Source organism: Gossypium arboreum, chromosome 12, assembly GCF_025698485.1.
Source record: "Gossypium arboreum isolate Shixiya-1 chromosome 12, ASM2569848v2, whole genome shotgun sequence".
Lineage (NCBI taxonomy): Eukaryota > Viridiplantae > Streptophyta > Magnoliopsida > Malvales > Malvaceae > Gossypium > Gossypium arboreum.
Window position 1 is genome coordinate 10,704,193 of NC_069081.1, and position 15,168 is coordinate 10,719,360.

Sequence of the window (15,168 nt, forward strand, 5' to 3'; positions counted from 1 at the left end):
TACACTCGAGGTGTATGATTCAATAACTCGTCAATTCTTTTTCAAGAGTATCCATTAGGGCACTTAATCAAGGAAAACACTCTTGAGCCACATATCGTCTAACAGGATTACCAGTCCAGGCTAAATCTTTTATATAACGTATGCTTAGAAGAGCTCAATTAGGATTACCAGTCCAGGCTAAACCTTAATCGTAACGTATACTCGAGAGGTATTATATCAGGATTACCTGTCCCGGCTAAATCCTTTCTATAATGAGGTCAATAGGATTACTTGTTCGAGTTAAATTCGTCAGCAACAAATGCAAGACCTTAACCATTTCAGGAAAGCACATATATTCATCGGAATTCAGTTTTCAATCGGGACTTAACCCTTTTTCACCATTTCAAGCATATATTAAAATTCTCATTATAGTGTTCAAATCATGTACATCAATATAAGTCACAATCCATACAAACACAACTTTCAATTAAACATATTTACATGCTCGATTAAGTTACACGAACTTACCTCGACACTTGTTCGCGTATAAAATCTACTAATCTGGAACCTTTTCTTTTCTTTAGTCTAACCTCGAATTTGTGTTGCCCGGATCTATGTAAATAGCTTTAATCATCAATTTCTCATATTTCATACTCATTTGGACTCAATTTATATTCTGGGTAAAATTATCATTTTGCCCTTAACTTTTCCATAAATTTCAATTTTGTCCCTAGGCTGGGAAAATGAAACTTGTGCAATTTACTCCCTATTTCAAGCCCAACCAAAATCCCATTACAAAATTTTGCAGCACATTTATTCATAAAAATTCAACATTTTTCTTCAATTTCACAATTTTACATTTTAGTTCCTAAATCATGTTTTCATCAAAAATCACTTTGTAAAAGTTGTTTATCTATCAACAACCTTTCATTTTCTACCATAAATTTCTAACTTTCAGCATATATATCCATGACCCAAATTTCATATCTTGATAAATTTTCAAATTAATCCCCTAAATAGAAGGATTAGACTATCCTGATTCCAAAAATATAAAAATTACTAAAAAAAGGACTTGATTTCATACCTTTTTAAGCTTGGAAAGTTTTCTTCCTCTCTCTTAGGGTTTCCATAGAAATTTTGGGGAAGAAGACATGAAAATAAGATGATAATTTCTTTTTAATTAATTATCATCTTTTAATTTTTGTAATTTCCATGGATGAGTCACAAAAAATCTACATACTTTTATTTAATGGTCTAATTACCATATAAGGACCTTAAGTTTTGAATTTCATAGCTATTTAATCCTTATATCTACTAGAATTCAACTTTTGCATTTTATGTGATTTAGTCCTTCTTGTAATTAAACACTTAATCGATAAAATTTTGGCATCAAAATTTTCACACATGTCTAGCATAATACAGAGCATATAATAAAATAAAAATAAATTTTATTTTTGGATTGGATTTCTAGTCCCGAAACCACTGTTCCGATTTCACTAAAAAATGGGTTGTTTCATTGAGCTTGTCTCACAAAAATCCATATATCTCAAAATTTACAATTCTATTGCTTATATTGTTTCTTTTATGCAAAAAAAGACCAATCAAGTTTTAATTTCATATTTAATTAACCCTCTAAATCAATCTCTATAATTTTTGGTGAATTTTCAAAGTTGGACCACTGTTGTTATCCAAACTATTTTTATCCAAACTATTTTGATGAATATGTTTACTAAAAGTACTTATATTTTGATTAAAGTATATGTACATTGCTTAAAGTATCGATACTTTTCTCAAAGTACCTTTACCAAAGTATCAATACCTTTGTTATAGTATCGATACCTTTATCCTGGTGTTAATACCGTTTTACAATTCGATATTTGAGAATTTAAGAAGAATTCAATATGGGTTATTTAATCTTAAACCCATTTCATTTCAGTAAATTTTACAAAATTAAAAAAAAATATTCAGATTCTACAATTAGGTACACTTATGTTCACAATTAAATATAACATATGTGCTCTATAACACCCCAAACCTGGCCCAGACGTTATGGCTGAATCTGGCGATGTCACATGATAGCGTTTGAAACTAAGTTGCTATGATAAAATAATTTCCATTGGTTAACTCTTGTTGACCCTAACTTCGTTACTAATCTAGTCATTCGTTTTTACACATTTCGTTGCGAAAGCTTTTAAAAGTCGTTTTGAGTAAATCGCGTGTTTAGAGAAAACTTGCCTTTTTTGAAAACCGAGTTTTTAAACGTCTTAACAGTTATAAGTCCACAATAAATAATTACCCAACTAGGTAAAAGTCCCAGAAAGTCTCCAATTTACATAAAAAATTAACCCAGAAAATAATTAAGAATTAAATACCCAAAGTTGAAATCAAAATAGTTTAAATACGTGTGGCCACCGTCAAGTCCTCCGCTGCACCAATCAGTTAAGTTGAGGGAGTACCTGTATAGATTAAGCAGAAGGGGTGAGTTTACTGTAAACAGATAATCACAGTCTGGGCCTAAGCCCTTTTCAATATCAGTATTAGTATCAGTTTGGCCTTAGCCTATCTTAGTAATAGATATGCATATACAAAAATCCTACCTAACCAGCCTCTACACTCCATCTCCGTCCAACCCTACACTCCATGTAGGGATATAATCAACCCACCCATCTCTACACTCCAAATAGCACCGAATGCAGCACCAGACAGTGATTTGCAGCTGAGTTGCCAGTAAGTTAGGTTCAAAGCCTTTTAGTACACTTCCTCCGATCAATATCAAACCCCCAACCCAATGCAATGCAGCATATAATTATGTCATGCTATCTCATAGTAACAGTTCATTCAATATCAGTTCAGTGAAATATTATCATGCTCAATCACTTATATACGTGCAAAAGTCATTCAGTCATCTCATACAATTAGGGGTCTAGGTAACTCACTGACCCTACAGTAGGTTCACAGTCGTCTCAAGTGACCCATGCAACCTTAGCCACAAATCAGTTAAAATGGGCTCACACGCCCATGTTGTCTGCTCATGTGGGCCCACACGGCCGAAATTAGCTTTGGCCGTGTGGATCACATGTCCTGGCACAGAATCCCACACACCCGCGTGTTTCATCTATGTGGGCCCACATGCTTATGTGGCCCCTACAGCCTAAATTGGTCGAGCCCGTGTGTCGTACAAGGCCGTGTCATGCGCACACGGCCTGGCTCGTCGATCACACACCCGTGTACCATCACATGGCCTACCACACGGGTGACCACACGCCCGTGTGGTGTCAACAGTAAGCTTTTTCGGCTTTTCGCTGAACCCTATTTTCTACATTTGGGGTACACACTTGGTTCTATTTCGATGTGGAAACTATGCTAAACCTTCCAAAACCTAAATATTGGTATAACAACACTCAGAGTTAGACCTAAAATCCGGATTAAAGAAAAGTCATAAAATCGACCATAACTCCATTCACACAACCACACTTACCTTAACACTCCGAACGATTTAAGCTACAAATCCACGAGAGGAGAAACACGTTCTACCTGATCCGTTGTTGCCCAAAACAACAGTAACCCCAATCAATCCTTAGAATAACATAAGATGTCGAAAAGCACAACTTTACTTTCCGGATCGTGTAATGAAAACAATGTTAACAAAACAAAAATGCGACGGCCAAAGATAAGGAATCGAAGATAAAATGAGGAAAAAGAGTAGGGAAACGACAAGGGAAAGGGAAGGAAAAGATGAAGAAAAACGTAAAAACAGTTTGGGAAAGAAATTCAGCAGAGAGGGAAACACAAATTTGTTTTTTTCTCAAATACTCAGATAACTCCCCACCAATTCACATAGTAACCACCCACTCTCAATCTTTTAGTACAATCGGATCTCTTTCAGTCAAACGAGCAAAAATATTCTCCCTTGCTCATGCAGGGATTCGAACACAGGACCATTAGCAAGCCAACACACTACTTAACCAACAGTCCAGCAGGCCCATTCTGTTAACTATTTACCATCTTTTATTTAAAAGCCTACCAACCAAAGATTGGGCTTTATTCATAAAAATACCAAAATTTGCCAAAGTCAAGGCTCGAACCCAAGACTTCTCAGGCACTCCCAGAACATTTAACCACAGAAGCCGATACGCAGATGTGCCACACAATCACAAAAACAAAAATTCAGAATTTGGGACGTTACATACTTGCCATAGCTAGTATATATTTTCATTAATTACTATCCTTTCACTTAACATACCTTTTAATTTCAAATATCTTTTACTTGAACATGCTATTTCAAAATCTTGGTATACTTAGTCACTTTTTATATTTTTCAATTTGGTCATTTTCAATATGAAATTCAAGAATTACTAGAAATTCACTTAAGTATTACTTTGTAATTAATTCACTAACATTTAACTTTTCATTTAAGCTTTTATAATAATATCTTATCCATACTTAAATTTTTGTACTGTTCAATTTAGTCCCTAATGCCATGGAATTTATTTTTCAGTACATAAGTACTTTAATCAAATAATCCATTACAATATCTTGTTTCACATAACAAATACTTAGGGACTTCACTTCTATTGTTTCAATTATAAATTTCACAAATTTATAATTTAATCTCTAACATTGTGGGATTTCATTATTTACTATAATTTCATCTTAACATCACTTTGATATCAATTCACTAACACTTAACACTTCATTTAAACTCTTTTCATAATACTTTATTTAAATTATAAACTATTGTACACTTTACAATTTAGTCCTTATTATCATAATTTCAATGTAATTTAGAATTTTACCACACATTCACTTTTTATATCATCACTATTTCATCTCACTTCATTTATATTCTCTTTTCAACATTCAATTCCACGATACTTATTTTGTTTACTTTACAATTTGCTATTTTTCTACTATTTGAATGCATAAATTTATTTTCATAATAATATTTATACTTTCATAATTAATTCAGCTCTTTAACATGCTCTATAATTAGATTAAAGTTAAATAAAGTAAAATTCTTGAGGTGCTTAACTTATGTCTCTAATTTGTTCACTTTTTCTATAACTTTCTCCACTTCCACTTTCAATTTCTTTCTTCCAAGATGATATTCTAACTCTTTAGTGTCTCTACTTCACTTCTCCTTTTGAGTGGCTATGGAAATTTCCAAAGAATTTGAGAGGAAAAGTGGGATTTCATCGTAAAGAACCAAATTGTAAGAAAATGAAAACCCTCTTCATCCTTATATAAATGGACGTAAGAAGCATGGAGGATGGAAAAAATTTATACACTTTTCTTTAAAAATATCTCTTTAGTTAATTAATTAAAATATCAAAATATCTTATAAAATAATAAATTATTCAACCAATCATATTTCAACACTTTTCATCCTTAATTATTTCATAATATAATTATCTAAGTTGAGTAATAACTATTTTACCCCTCATATTTCTTCAAAATTCCATCATTGAGTCATTACTCACTTTTGGTAAAATTACGATTTAGTCATTTTTATTGCTCCTCTTACTCAATTTAGTCTTTGCATGCCAATTCGATGTCATAAAAAATTGGGTTATTTTCATTCTTGGTCCTTTAACTTACTCATTTTTACATTTTGACCCCTTTGGTTTTGAATATTTACATTTGAGCCACAAGCTTTTCACATATTTACGATTTAGACATTTTTTTAAATTAATGTATCACAACATGCTTCTTAATTCAAATGTGAATAAGGTATTATGTGTGAATTGATGCTAGAAAGTTGCATATATTGGTTGATCTTTAGGTGTAGGTGTGTATTATGTGTGTTTGGACAATTTGCAAGTAATATTCAATTAAGAATTGCAGAAACAGTATGTAACGTCGCAACGTCAAACGTAAGACGTCGTATGAGATCTGGCCACCATGCCATAGCGCGACGTCAAGGATGGTCGTTGCAATGAGGCCTAAATAGTTTGTCACGTTGCGACAAGGAACCCCCTTACATCGCGGCATCAACCTAAATTTTTGAAACATTATATTTTAGTCTCAAATTGATATCGGCTTAGCTTTGAAGCTTTCATAAGCTCGTTTAAGACTCGAATACAAATGTATATTGTATTGTATTTATGTATTATCTAGAATTAATCATTTAATGGTATAATTTGTTTGTAGTTTGATCTTAGTTGCTATAGCAATGAATGTGACATCTTATAACTCGGACCTGGCGATCGAATTAGGTATGAGGTGTTACATACCACTAAATGTAACACCCCTAACCTACCCCCGATGTCTAATACAAATGGGAGATGTCATTAGAGCACATATGAAGTGGAAATCATGAAAATATTTTCAAAAATTGAACTTGCAATAATTAAATTTAGGTATAAAAGTTTTGTTAAAATCAATTCAAAGGTTTAAAAGTCATTTTAAACTCATTTAGAATTATTTTGTAGTCGATTAGAGGGGCACAGGGCCAAGTACGAGAGTTAAAGGGCTCAAAACATTAAAAATAGTGTAAAGGCACTGTATACCTGATCATGAGTCGAGCTACCCGTTCAGGCCCGTGCAAAAAGTGGAAGGGTTTGGGCAAAAATATAGGCCCAAAAAATGGGCTTGGATAAAAAATAATGCCTGTTTTCTAAACGTGTTGGGCCTCAAGTAAGATTTTTTGTCCCGAGCATAGCTCGAATTTGCCTATATTTTTTTCACTACTGTTTACTATTGTTTGCTATTGTTTTATTGTTGTTTGTTGCCATTTTGCTATTATATTGCTATTTTTTTGTTTTTATTTTTTGGATATTGTATAACTCTTGTTTTATTATTAATTTTGCTACTACTTTAAAGACATTTGCTTACAAAGGTGCAACTATCTTAGTGTTATTTAAGTATAAAGATTTTTTTTATGTATTTTCAATTTGCTAGGAAACATTTATTTTAGTGTTTTTAGTGTATTTAATGCATTATATTTTTAAAATTTTTTATATAAAAATTTATGGGCGAGCCGGGTTAGGCTCGGATTTAGCATTTTTTATCTAGGTCAAGCTTGAGCAAAATTTTAAGTCCATTTTTGGGTCGAACCAAACCCAGACCTAAAAAATGGGCCTAAAATTTTGTATTTGTTCAACCCAGCCCCACCCATGATCAACTCTAAGGCATAGCCCAAGGGGTAAGTTTTTATAACTATATATTTTTTTACATAAAACTTTTATTTCATCCAAATCGTGAGTGTGTGACATTATTTAATATTATTAGTATTACATAATAAATCATTTTTAACCATTTGTGGAAATTATAAAATTATTTCACCATATTTTTATTACAATAATAAATTAATATATTATATCAATATATATTTTATATTATCATTACTTTTGAATTTTGAATTTTTTAATAATTATTACTTTTTATATTGATTATAATAAATAATGATTGTATTAAAATATTTTATACTCATATTAATTAATATCTCTTAAAATTTATTTTATTTATAATTTAACATAAAATTATTATTAATTACTTTTATTGTTAATAAATATTTAGTATAATTATATTGTTATAAAATAAAGAGAGATGGGAGAATAAAGAACAAAGAAAATATGAAAGTAATAGAGAATGTACTTTTTTAATCAAAAGGAATGATTACAATGCTTCATCGAGTCTCTATTTATAGGGACAAGAAATATAAAAGAAATAGAGATCTAATTCTAATAACTATTAGAATTTAAAGTATATCAAAACTTTATATTGATTATGATGGACATCCATTTAATAAGATATTCATAACACTCTCTCTTGGATGTCTATTGATAGATAATGTGCCTCATTAAAACCTTATTAGAAAAAACCCTGTGGGATAAAAACCTAATGAGGGAAAAAGAGTACACAATCTATAATACGCATAATATGCCGCCTCATTAAAAATCTTACGAGGAAAACCCAATGGGGCAAAACCTCGATTAAGGGAAAAAGAGTTCAACGCGTATTAACTCCCCCTCATGAAAACATCACATATTTTCTCATATTCTACGTATTCAATATTGAATACTAGTTTTTCAAATGACTATTTGAATGTATTTGCTAAGCATTTATATTACCATTCTTTAAAAGTCATGAGTGAGGGAAATTTGGGAAAATATATTTTGATCTCTTCAGGAAATTCAACAATAATCATAACAAACTTAACCATGTTTCTTATATAAAAACACAAATAGGTATTTTGGATCATTTTATAATCTTCCTTCAACTACTCAAATTTACCAAATATGTTCAAATTATTTCAATTCATATAAATGAATAATTTTCCAAGAATTTCAATATGCTTCTAGCATTATAAATCCTTCAAGGATTTTAATATAAACTTTATTATATAGTGATTCATAAAAGGTTGTAACAATAACCATTGAACGCAAGTTAAATCTTTTATGAATTGTCAATTTAATAATATATCTAAAGGTTATTGCATCTACCACAAAAGAATATTATATCTTTTCATAATCAATGCCAGGACTTAGTAAAAAACTTCATATTTTTTATTCCGCTTTTGCAAAACTATTTCAATTTGCACCTCACTAACTTTATACCTTTAGATATTTGGACTACTGGTCCAAAAATTCCATGAATTTAGCTATACTTAAGTTGCGTCTTTCAATTTTGATCAATTTATTTCATATCTATATTTCTCAATAGATTTACTCAAGATCTTCCTTTTATTTCATTATTTCAATAATAATATTGCATACAAAATCATTGTCGACCATTTTTATTATTCGGTTCCACATTTTCTCGAATTGACAAAACTTATCGAGATTTCTTATTTTTATTATTTTAAAATTCAGTTTTAGGTACCTGAATCTCTTCTGAAGTTTTACTTATTAGTTATGTCTTGGGTCTCTTCTGGAGCACCTGCCTCCACTATATGACCATCTAGAAGAATTTTTCATCTTTGGAACCGATCAATCTATATAACACTTGGTTATTCTTATTAAGGTTGTAAATACATCTAACGGTTAACTTGTAATGAGTTATCCTTATTGAACTTCTGGCTCAATTACTCTCCCCCTAACTCATTACAAGTTATTATTTCTCCTCCCCTAATGTTGGGAAAACTGACAATTCATGTCACAATTAAATCTCAAATTAATTTCTCAAAAAAATTATAAGGAGACTCATATAAATATACATTCCTAATCTCTTATTATGACCTGTGCGTTGTGGTGAAGCAATTGGAACATATACCGCACATCCAAAAATTGTAAGATGGAAAATATTTGGCTCTTGACCAAAAATCAGTTGTAATGGGGAGTATTTATAATTTATTGGCTTGATGTGTACAACATGTAAATCACTACAAGCATAAATCTCTTGCTAAAATAAAATTTTTTGTTCTCATAAGTAATGGTTTAGCTATTAGTTGGAGGCATTTGATAAACAATTCAGCTAAATCATTTTGTGTGTGAACATGAGTTACAAGATGTTCAACTTTTATCCTAATTGACATGCAATAATCATTGAAAACTTGGGATGTAAACTCACCAACATCAACAAGATGAATTGTTTTAATTGCATAATCTGAAATTAATCATTTAAACAAGCAATCTTACAAATAACAGGTTGTAAATTGATAACACATGTGGTTATTTTGTATATGAATTTACCAAAATCATATAATATCAAAACTATCCACATGGTGGATGAATGGGCCCATATTCATTTCAGAAATGCAAGACATTAAATCTCAACTTTAGCTAGTGAGTTTCTAAGAACCAATTTTTATTGAGAACAAGTAACAAATGAGAAATCTTTAAATTAAAGAATCTTCTGGTTCTTTAATGGATGTCCATATGAATTTTCAATTAATTTTTGCATCATATACGATCCAGGATGGTCTAACTAGTCACGCTAAGTAGTAAACACATTTGTATTAGTAAACTTCTGGTTTACTTTAACATGTGTTTCAATTGTACTAAATTGTAACAATTTGATAATTTTATTATTATTCCTTTTAATTTGTATCTACATATAAGTACTATTGTGACATTTACTACTGGAAATGTCTAAATCAATGTGAAGTCTATAATGTCACCAAGTCAATAAATATAATTTTCAAATAATTATATGCAATATTCACTTTAGGGAATATGCCAGAATCTTCAAATATAAGACATTTGGTCTAGTGGTATGATTCTTTCTTAGAGTATGAGAGGTCCTAAGTTCGATTCAAAATATAAATAACCTAATCCTCTTTTGATTCATATGAAATATAATTTTTTCCTCATTCACAATCTCAATATGAGATCCATTTTGAATATCTTTTAAAACTAATGCATTAACCATCACAAACTTTGTGATTTTTAGATATTGATATATTAGCTCTTCTGGAGTTTTCAACTAATTTTGTACTATCAAATATTGAAATATTTTTGTTTATTTCAGTACCAAATAAGATAAATATTTTCTATCTGTAATGATAAAATTCATTATTACATTATCATATCCTTTCTTAAAGAATATTAACAGAGACAAAATATTTGGGCATACACCACATATGTGACCAATAATCTTTCATATCACATTGATAACATAAGTTATCTTTACCCTTTAAAGAGTTATCTTGAGAACTCTCATTGTTCTCTCATTTATTACTATGTTCCCACTTTTAGTGGTCCATTAGAATATCTTTTATTTTCTTTATGTTTACATTCACTGTGGGGAATGCAACATATCTAGTAGGATAGACTTATAAACATCCCAATAGGTTCTTTATTTCATAATAACCATCGCAAACATGCGTGAGATTTCAAATCAAGATCTACATGTGCATGTTGTCATGATTAGTCTCCAATTATAATAAACAATAAATAAAACATAGTAAAATATACCTAAAGATCTTTAACATCATCGTCATCACTAGAAGGTATGAGATAGTTTGAAAATATTCTTGATTTCATATGGATAACAATATCAAATCTTTCACCATTCTTAAGAACAAAAAGTAAAATAAGTTAATCAAAACAATGATAGCATAAAATGAAAGAAGAATGAAAAATAATAATTAGATATGAAACATTAAATAAAAGAAACTTCCTGTAAAAACTTTGCATCTTGCCGTCAAAGAAATTAAAAATCATGGAGGATAAATTTGATCGTCGATAAAAGGAACTATCACTTTGAGCAAGATCGTGCTGATAACGGTTATAAAATAAAGAGAAATGGGGAGAATAAAGAACAAAGAAAATATGAAAGTAATAGAGAATATACTTTATTGATCAAAATAGATGATTACAATGCTTTATCGAGTCTCAATTTATAGGATAAGAAATATAAAAGAAATAGAGATCTAATTCTAATAGCTATTAGAATTTAAAGTATATCAAAACTTTATCTTGATCATGATGGACATCCACTTAATAAGATATTCATAACATATATAATATTTATAAACATACTTTTATAAATTAAATAATTATATTTACTAATTTATAGCTTATTTTTATTGTAAATATCATCAAATAATTATATTAATAATTTTAATATATTTTAGTTTAAATTTGAGCTCGGGCTCGGATTGGTCTTGGGGTTGGATTATAATTTATAATTTCGATCATATTTTTCTGCTTTTTGTTTAACATAATGTCTAGAACTACCCATAGTCCCTCCCCAACCAATAATTAGGAAGATAATGCACTTCAGCGTACTCAAACCCACATCCTTCTGCATTGGCAACAATGTTCATGCCAATCGAGCTAAGACTCAACCAACAAGTTTAGGCATTTTTTTTAACTCTAAAGAAAATTATTTTAGTTCTTATCATTTATATATCATTATGTCATGACTTTTTAAAATTCCTTTAGGCTTTGTAAGTATTGATCCCTTAGTATTTTATACTATATACTTATTTAGGAAACTATTTAAATTTTTTTTTAAAAAAGTAATAATTAGTATTATAATTATTACTATCAATTTTGACATGAATTCTAAAATGCTACCGAATCAACTCAAATTCAAACTGAACCAATTAAAATTGACCTATAAAATTAAACAATCCTAATTGAATTTGACTCAACCCATAATTAATTTGAATCCGAAATGACCCAAACAAATAACCTTAAGTCATTAGAACTTAAAATTAAGTATATTTTAAAAATTTAAAATAAAAGTAATATTTATAGCCTTAATTATTAATTTTTTTAATTTACAACTATTTTTATTGTTATAAATTATGCAACATAGCAATTTGAAATACAACACTTAATGAAAATCATATATTATTTCTTTATTCACAAGTAAAATTAATAAGTGAAGATAAATAATCAAATGAAAAATATAAAAAAATTGACAAATCTCAAAACCTTTTTATTTTGATTTTATTTGACTTCAAAAATCTTAGAACAGAAAATTAAAATTTTATTTTGATTCAATTTTGATTTTGTTTTATTTGGAAATCCTAAAATATTTATAATAAAAATTTTAAAAATAAATTAAATAATTATTATTTTCATCAGTACAAAAAGGTTTTACATGTTTTATATTTATTATAGGTTATTTAATTTAAATTTATAATATTTTATTTTAAAATTTATTTCTAATAATTATTAATTTTATAAAGAATTTAAATCAATTAAATAATTTAGTTAACTTTAATTTTATTTTATTTTAAAATAAATAAAATTAATGTTATCAATTTTAATAGTTAAACCAAAAATATACCTAAAAATATATTTAACATGAATCTAAAATTGTCCGATTCAAAATTATTCATGTATTGAATTAAATCGAATGACTAAACTCGAAATACCTAAACTAAAATATTACCTGATTCGAAATAATCCCAAAGTTTTAAAAGCTAGATTAATTTGATCATCTACTCAAAACCAATCCTAACTATCCAATAGGTAATTTTTTTATGATAAATTAAAATAAAGTTATGTGATAGATTGAAGTTGAGATTAGTGAAATGGTTTGTGATGAAAGGGAGTGGTGGAAATTGACATAGAAAATGTAATTTTGGCACATGGAAGGCGGGGGAATTCATTGACGATGAGTTGGTGGAAAAGAGGCCACATGGGTGAGGCCTGCCCCGAAATGGAGCTTGGAACAAAGCAGACGGCTTTAGCAACAATTCATGGGAGTGATGGATAGCAGAAGGCTATTGTTGCAATCAGAAACGTGGTGAAATAAATAAAATGTTATTTAAGCTAAGGAACTGAATTATCTTTTTCCAGTGATTGCTTATGCCTAACCATATTAAACATCAAAATGGCAAAGTTTGGGCACAAGCCATTTATCTATATATTATATGATAGTTTGAGAAAGGGAGAGGAGCAGTTGGTACTACATGATTAATATCTTAGCTGCAACAATATTGTTGAGATTTTGAATGGAGAAACACGTTTAATGCACATATGATGGGGTCTTCACTTGTGTTTCAGCTTTTACTGTTTTGGGCACGTGGAATTACTACTTCTGAGATTGGATGAATAACCTCGTCGCTTTGCTTTTAACTTTTCCCTCTATAAAATGTAAACTCATCAGCGACTAAACTATATAAAAAAAAAGTCATTTTTTTAAAATTACAGAAATATGTCAAATTTTTGAAAAATTATTGGAATGGACTGATTTTGATAAAACACTTCCAACTGGAAATGTTTTCAGGGAAAATTCAGAAAAATGCTGGAAGCGTTTTTTCAGGGAAAATTCAGAAAAATGCTGGAAGCGTTTTTCTCTGTATTTTTATTAGGTTTTTCTAGTTGTTTGGGGCTTTTAAGGTTTTATTATTAGGGTTTGATTGTTTAGGGTTTTTAGGATTAAGGTTTTAAATTGATAAAAAAATTTAACCTAATAATTATAATAATTGAATTCGATATTTAAAATATTCGTATTTACATCATTCGTATATTATTTTTTATTAAAAATTGAAACTCGGAGTATTGAAAAAATATTTTTGACGAAATGGGCTTTGAAAAAATATCCCAGGATTCCCAAGATATCTGAAATGTTTCTGAAAAAATGTCTCGAATAGTGGGGTTGAAATTTGTAGAGAAAAAATGCTCCAAGCAAGACGCTTCACGACAAAATCTTGAAAAAACTTCCGGTGGATGCCCTTTTCATCTGCTGCTGCTGACAAGGTCTCTGGAGCATTTTTCTCTACAAATTTCAACCCCACTACCTGGGGCATTTTTTCAAAATAAAAAAGGATGTTATCCTGTGGGCTATAGATGTAACATATTTCAGCCTCTGGTGGCATAAGCCGAGGAAATAAAATTTGAAAAAGTTTAGAAAAATAAAAGTTCGCAGGGAAAGCATAAGTTGGAGCAACGATACTATTTGTATAACAAGTAAGCATAAACATTGGTTTTTCATGTTAGTATTTATTTGAAGCATTATATTTTTTACATAATATTTTTGTTTCGAACTTCTCTTTGATAGATAATTTGATTAAAAATGAGTGGACAGATTAATGCTATTATTTATTATGATGGCTTATACATTGGTGTTGGTGTAGACGTCATAGAGAAAGTAGATGCCACAGGCAAGTACAACATCGGGGATAGATGTGCAAGAGTCCAACTTGACATAGGATTAGAAGCAAAAAAATATCGTGTAACATATGGTGCTTGTGTAGATATGATAGGGTTAGAATACGCACTAGAATAAGACGATACATACTGAAGGGGGTGTTGTGGGCATTATTGCTGAGCCCGTCGATGCCGGTTCTTGCATAGGCGCTGTTGATGGACCCACCTAGCCAGCCCTTAAATTTAAAGGGGACCGTGGGATGCGGACACCTCGCCTCTTCCCAATACAAATATGGCTTGCGATGAATCTTAAACTATGGCATGTACTCCGGATCGCATACTAACTCCGAAATGATAATAGGTTCACGAGTAGGGAAATAATCATATCGATTATTCCACATGTTGATATGTTGGGATTGGAATACCAACCAATTCTCATATGGCTGCTGCAAGTCGATAGGATGTAGATCATCAAGGTCTTGTGGTGCCACGAGATTGACTGTCGGAATCCGAACTGCTGCAACACTCTATCGGTCTCGTGCATCTCGACGATAGTATACACTACCAATGGGACCTTCACGTGCCAAGCGTTGGGATGCACAAAGAATTCCTCAGGGATTACTTCTCGAATTTTCAGATCCTCTTATGGTGTCCATTCAAACTATTTTAACGTGATAAAAATATTAGTTATATATAC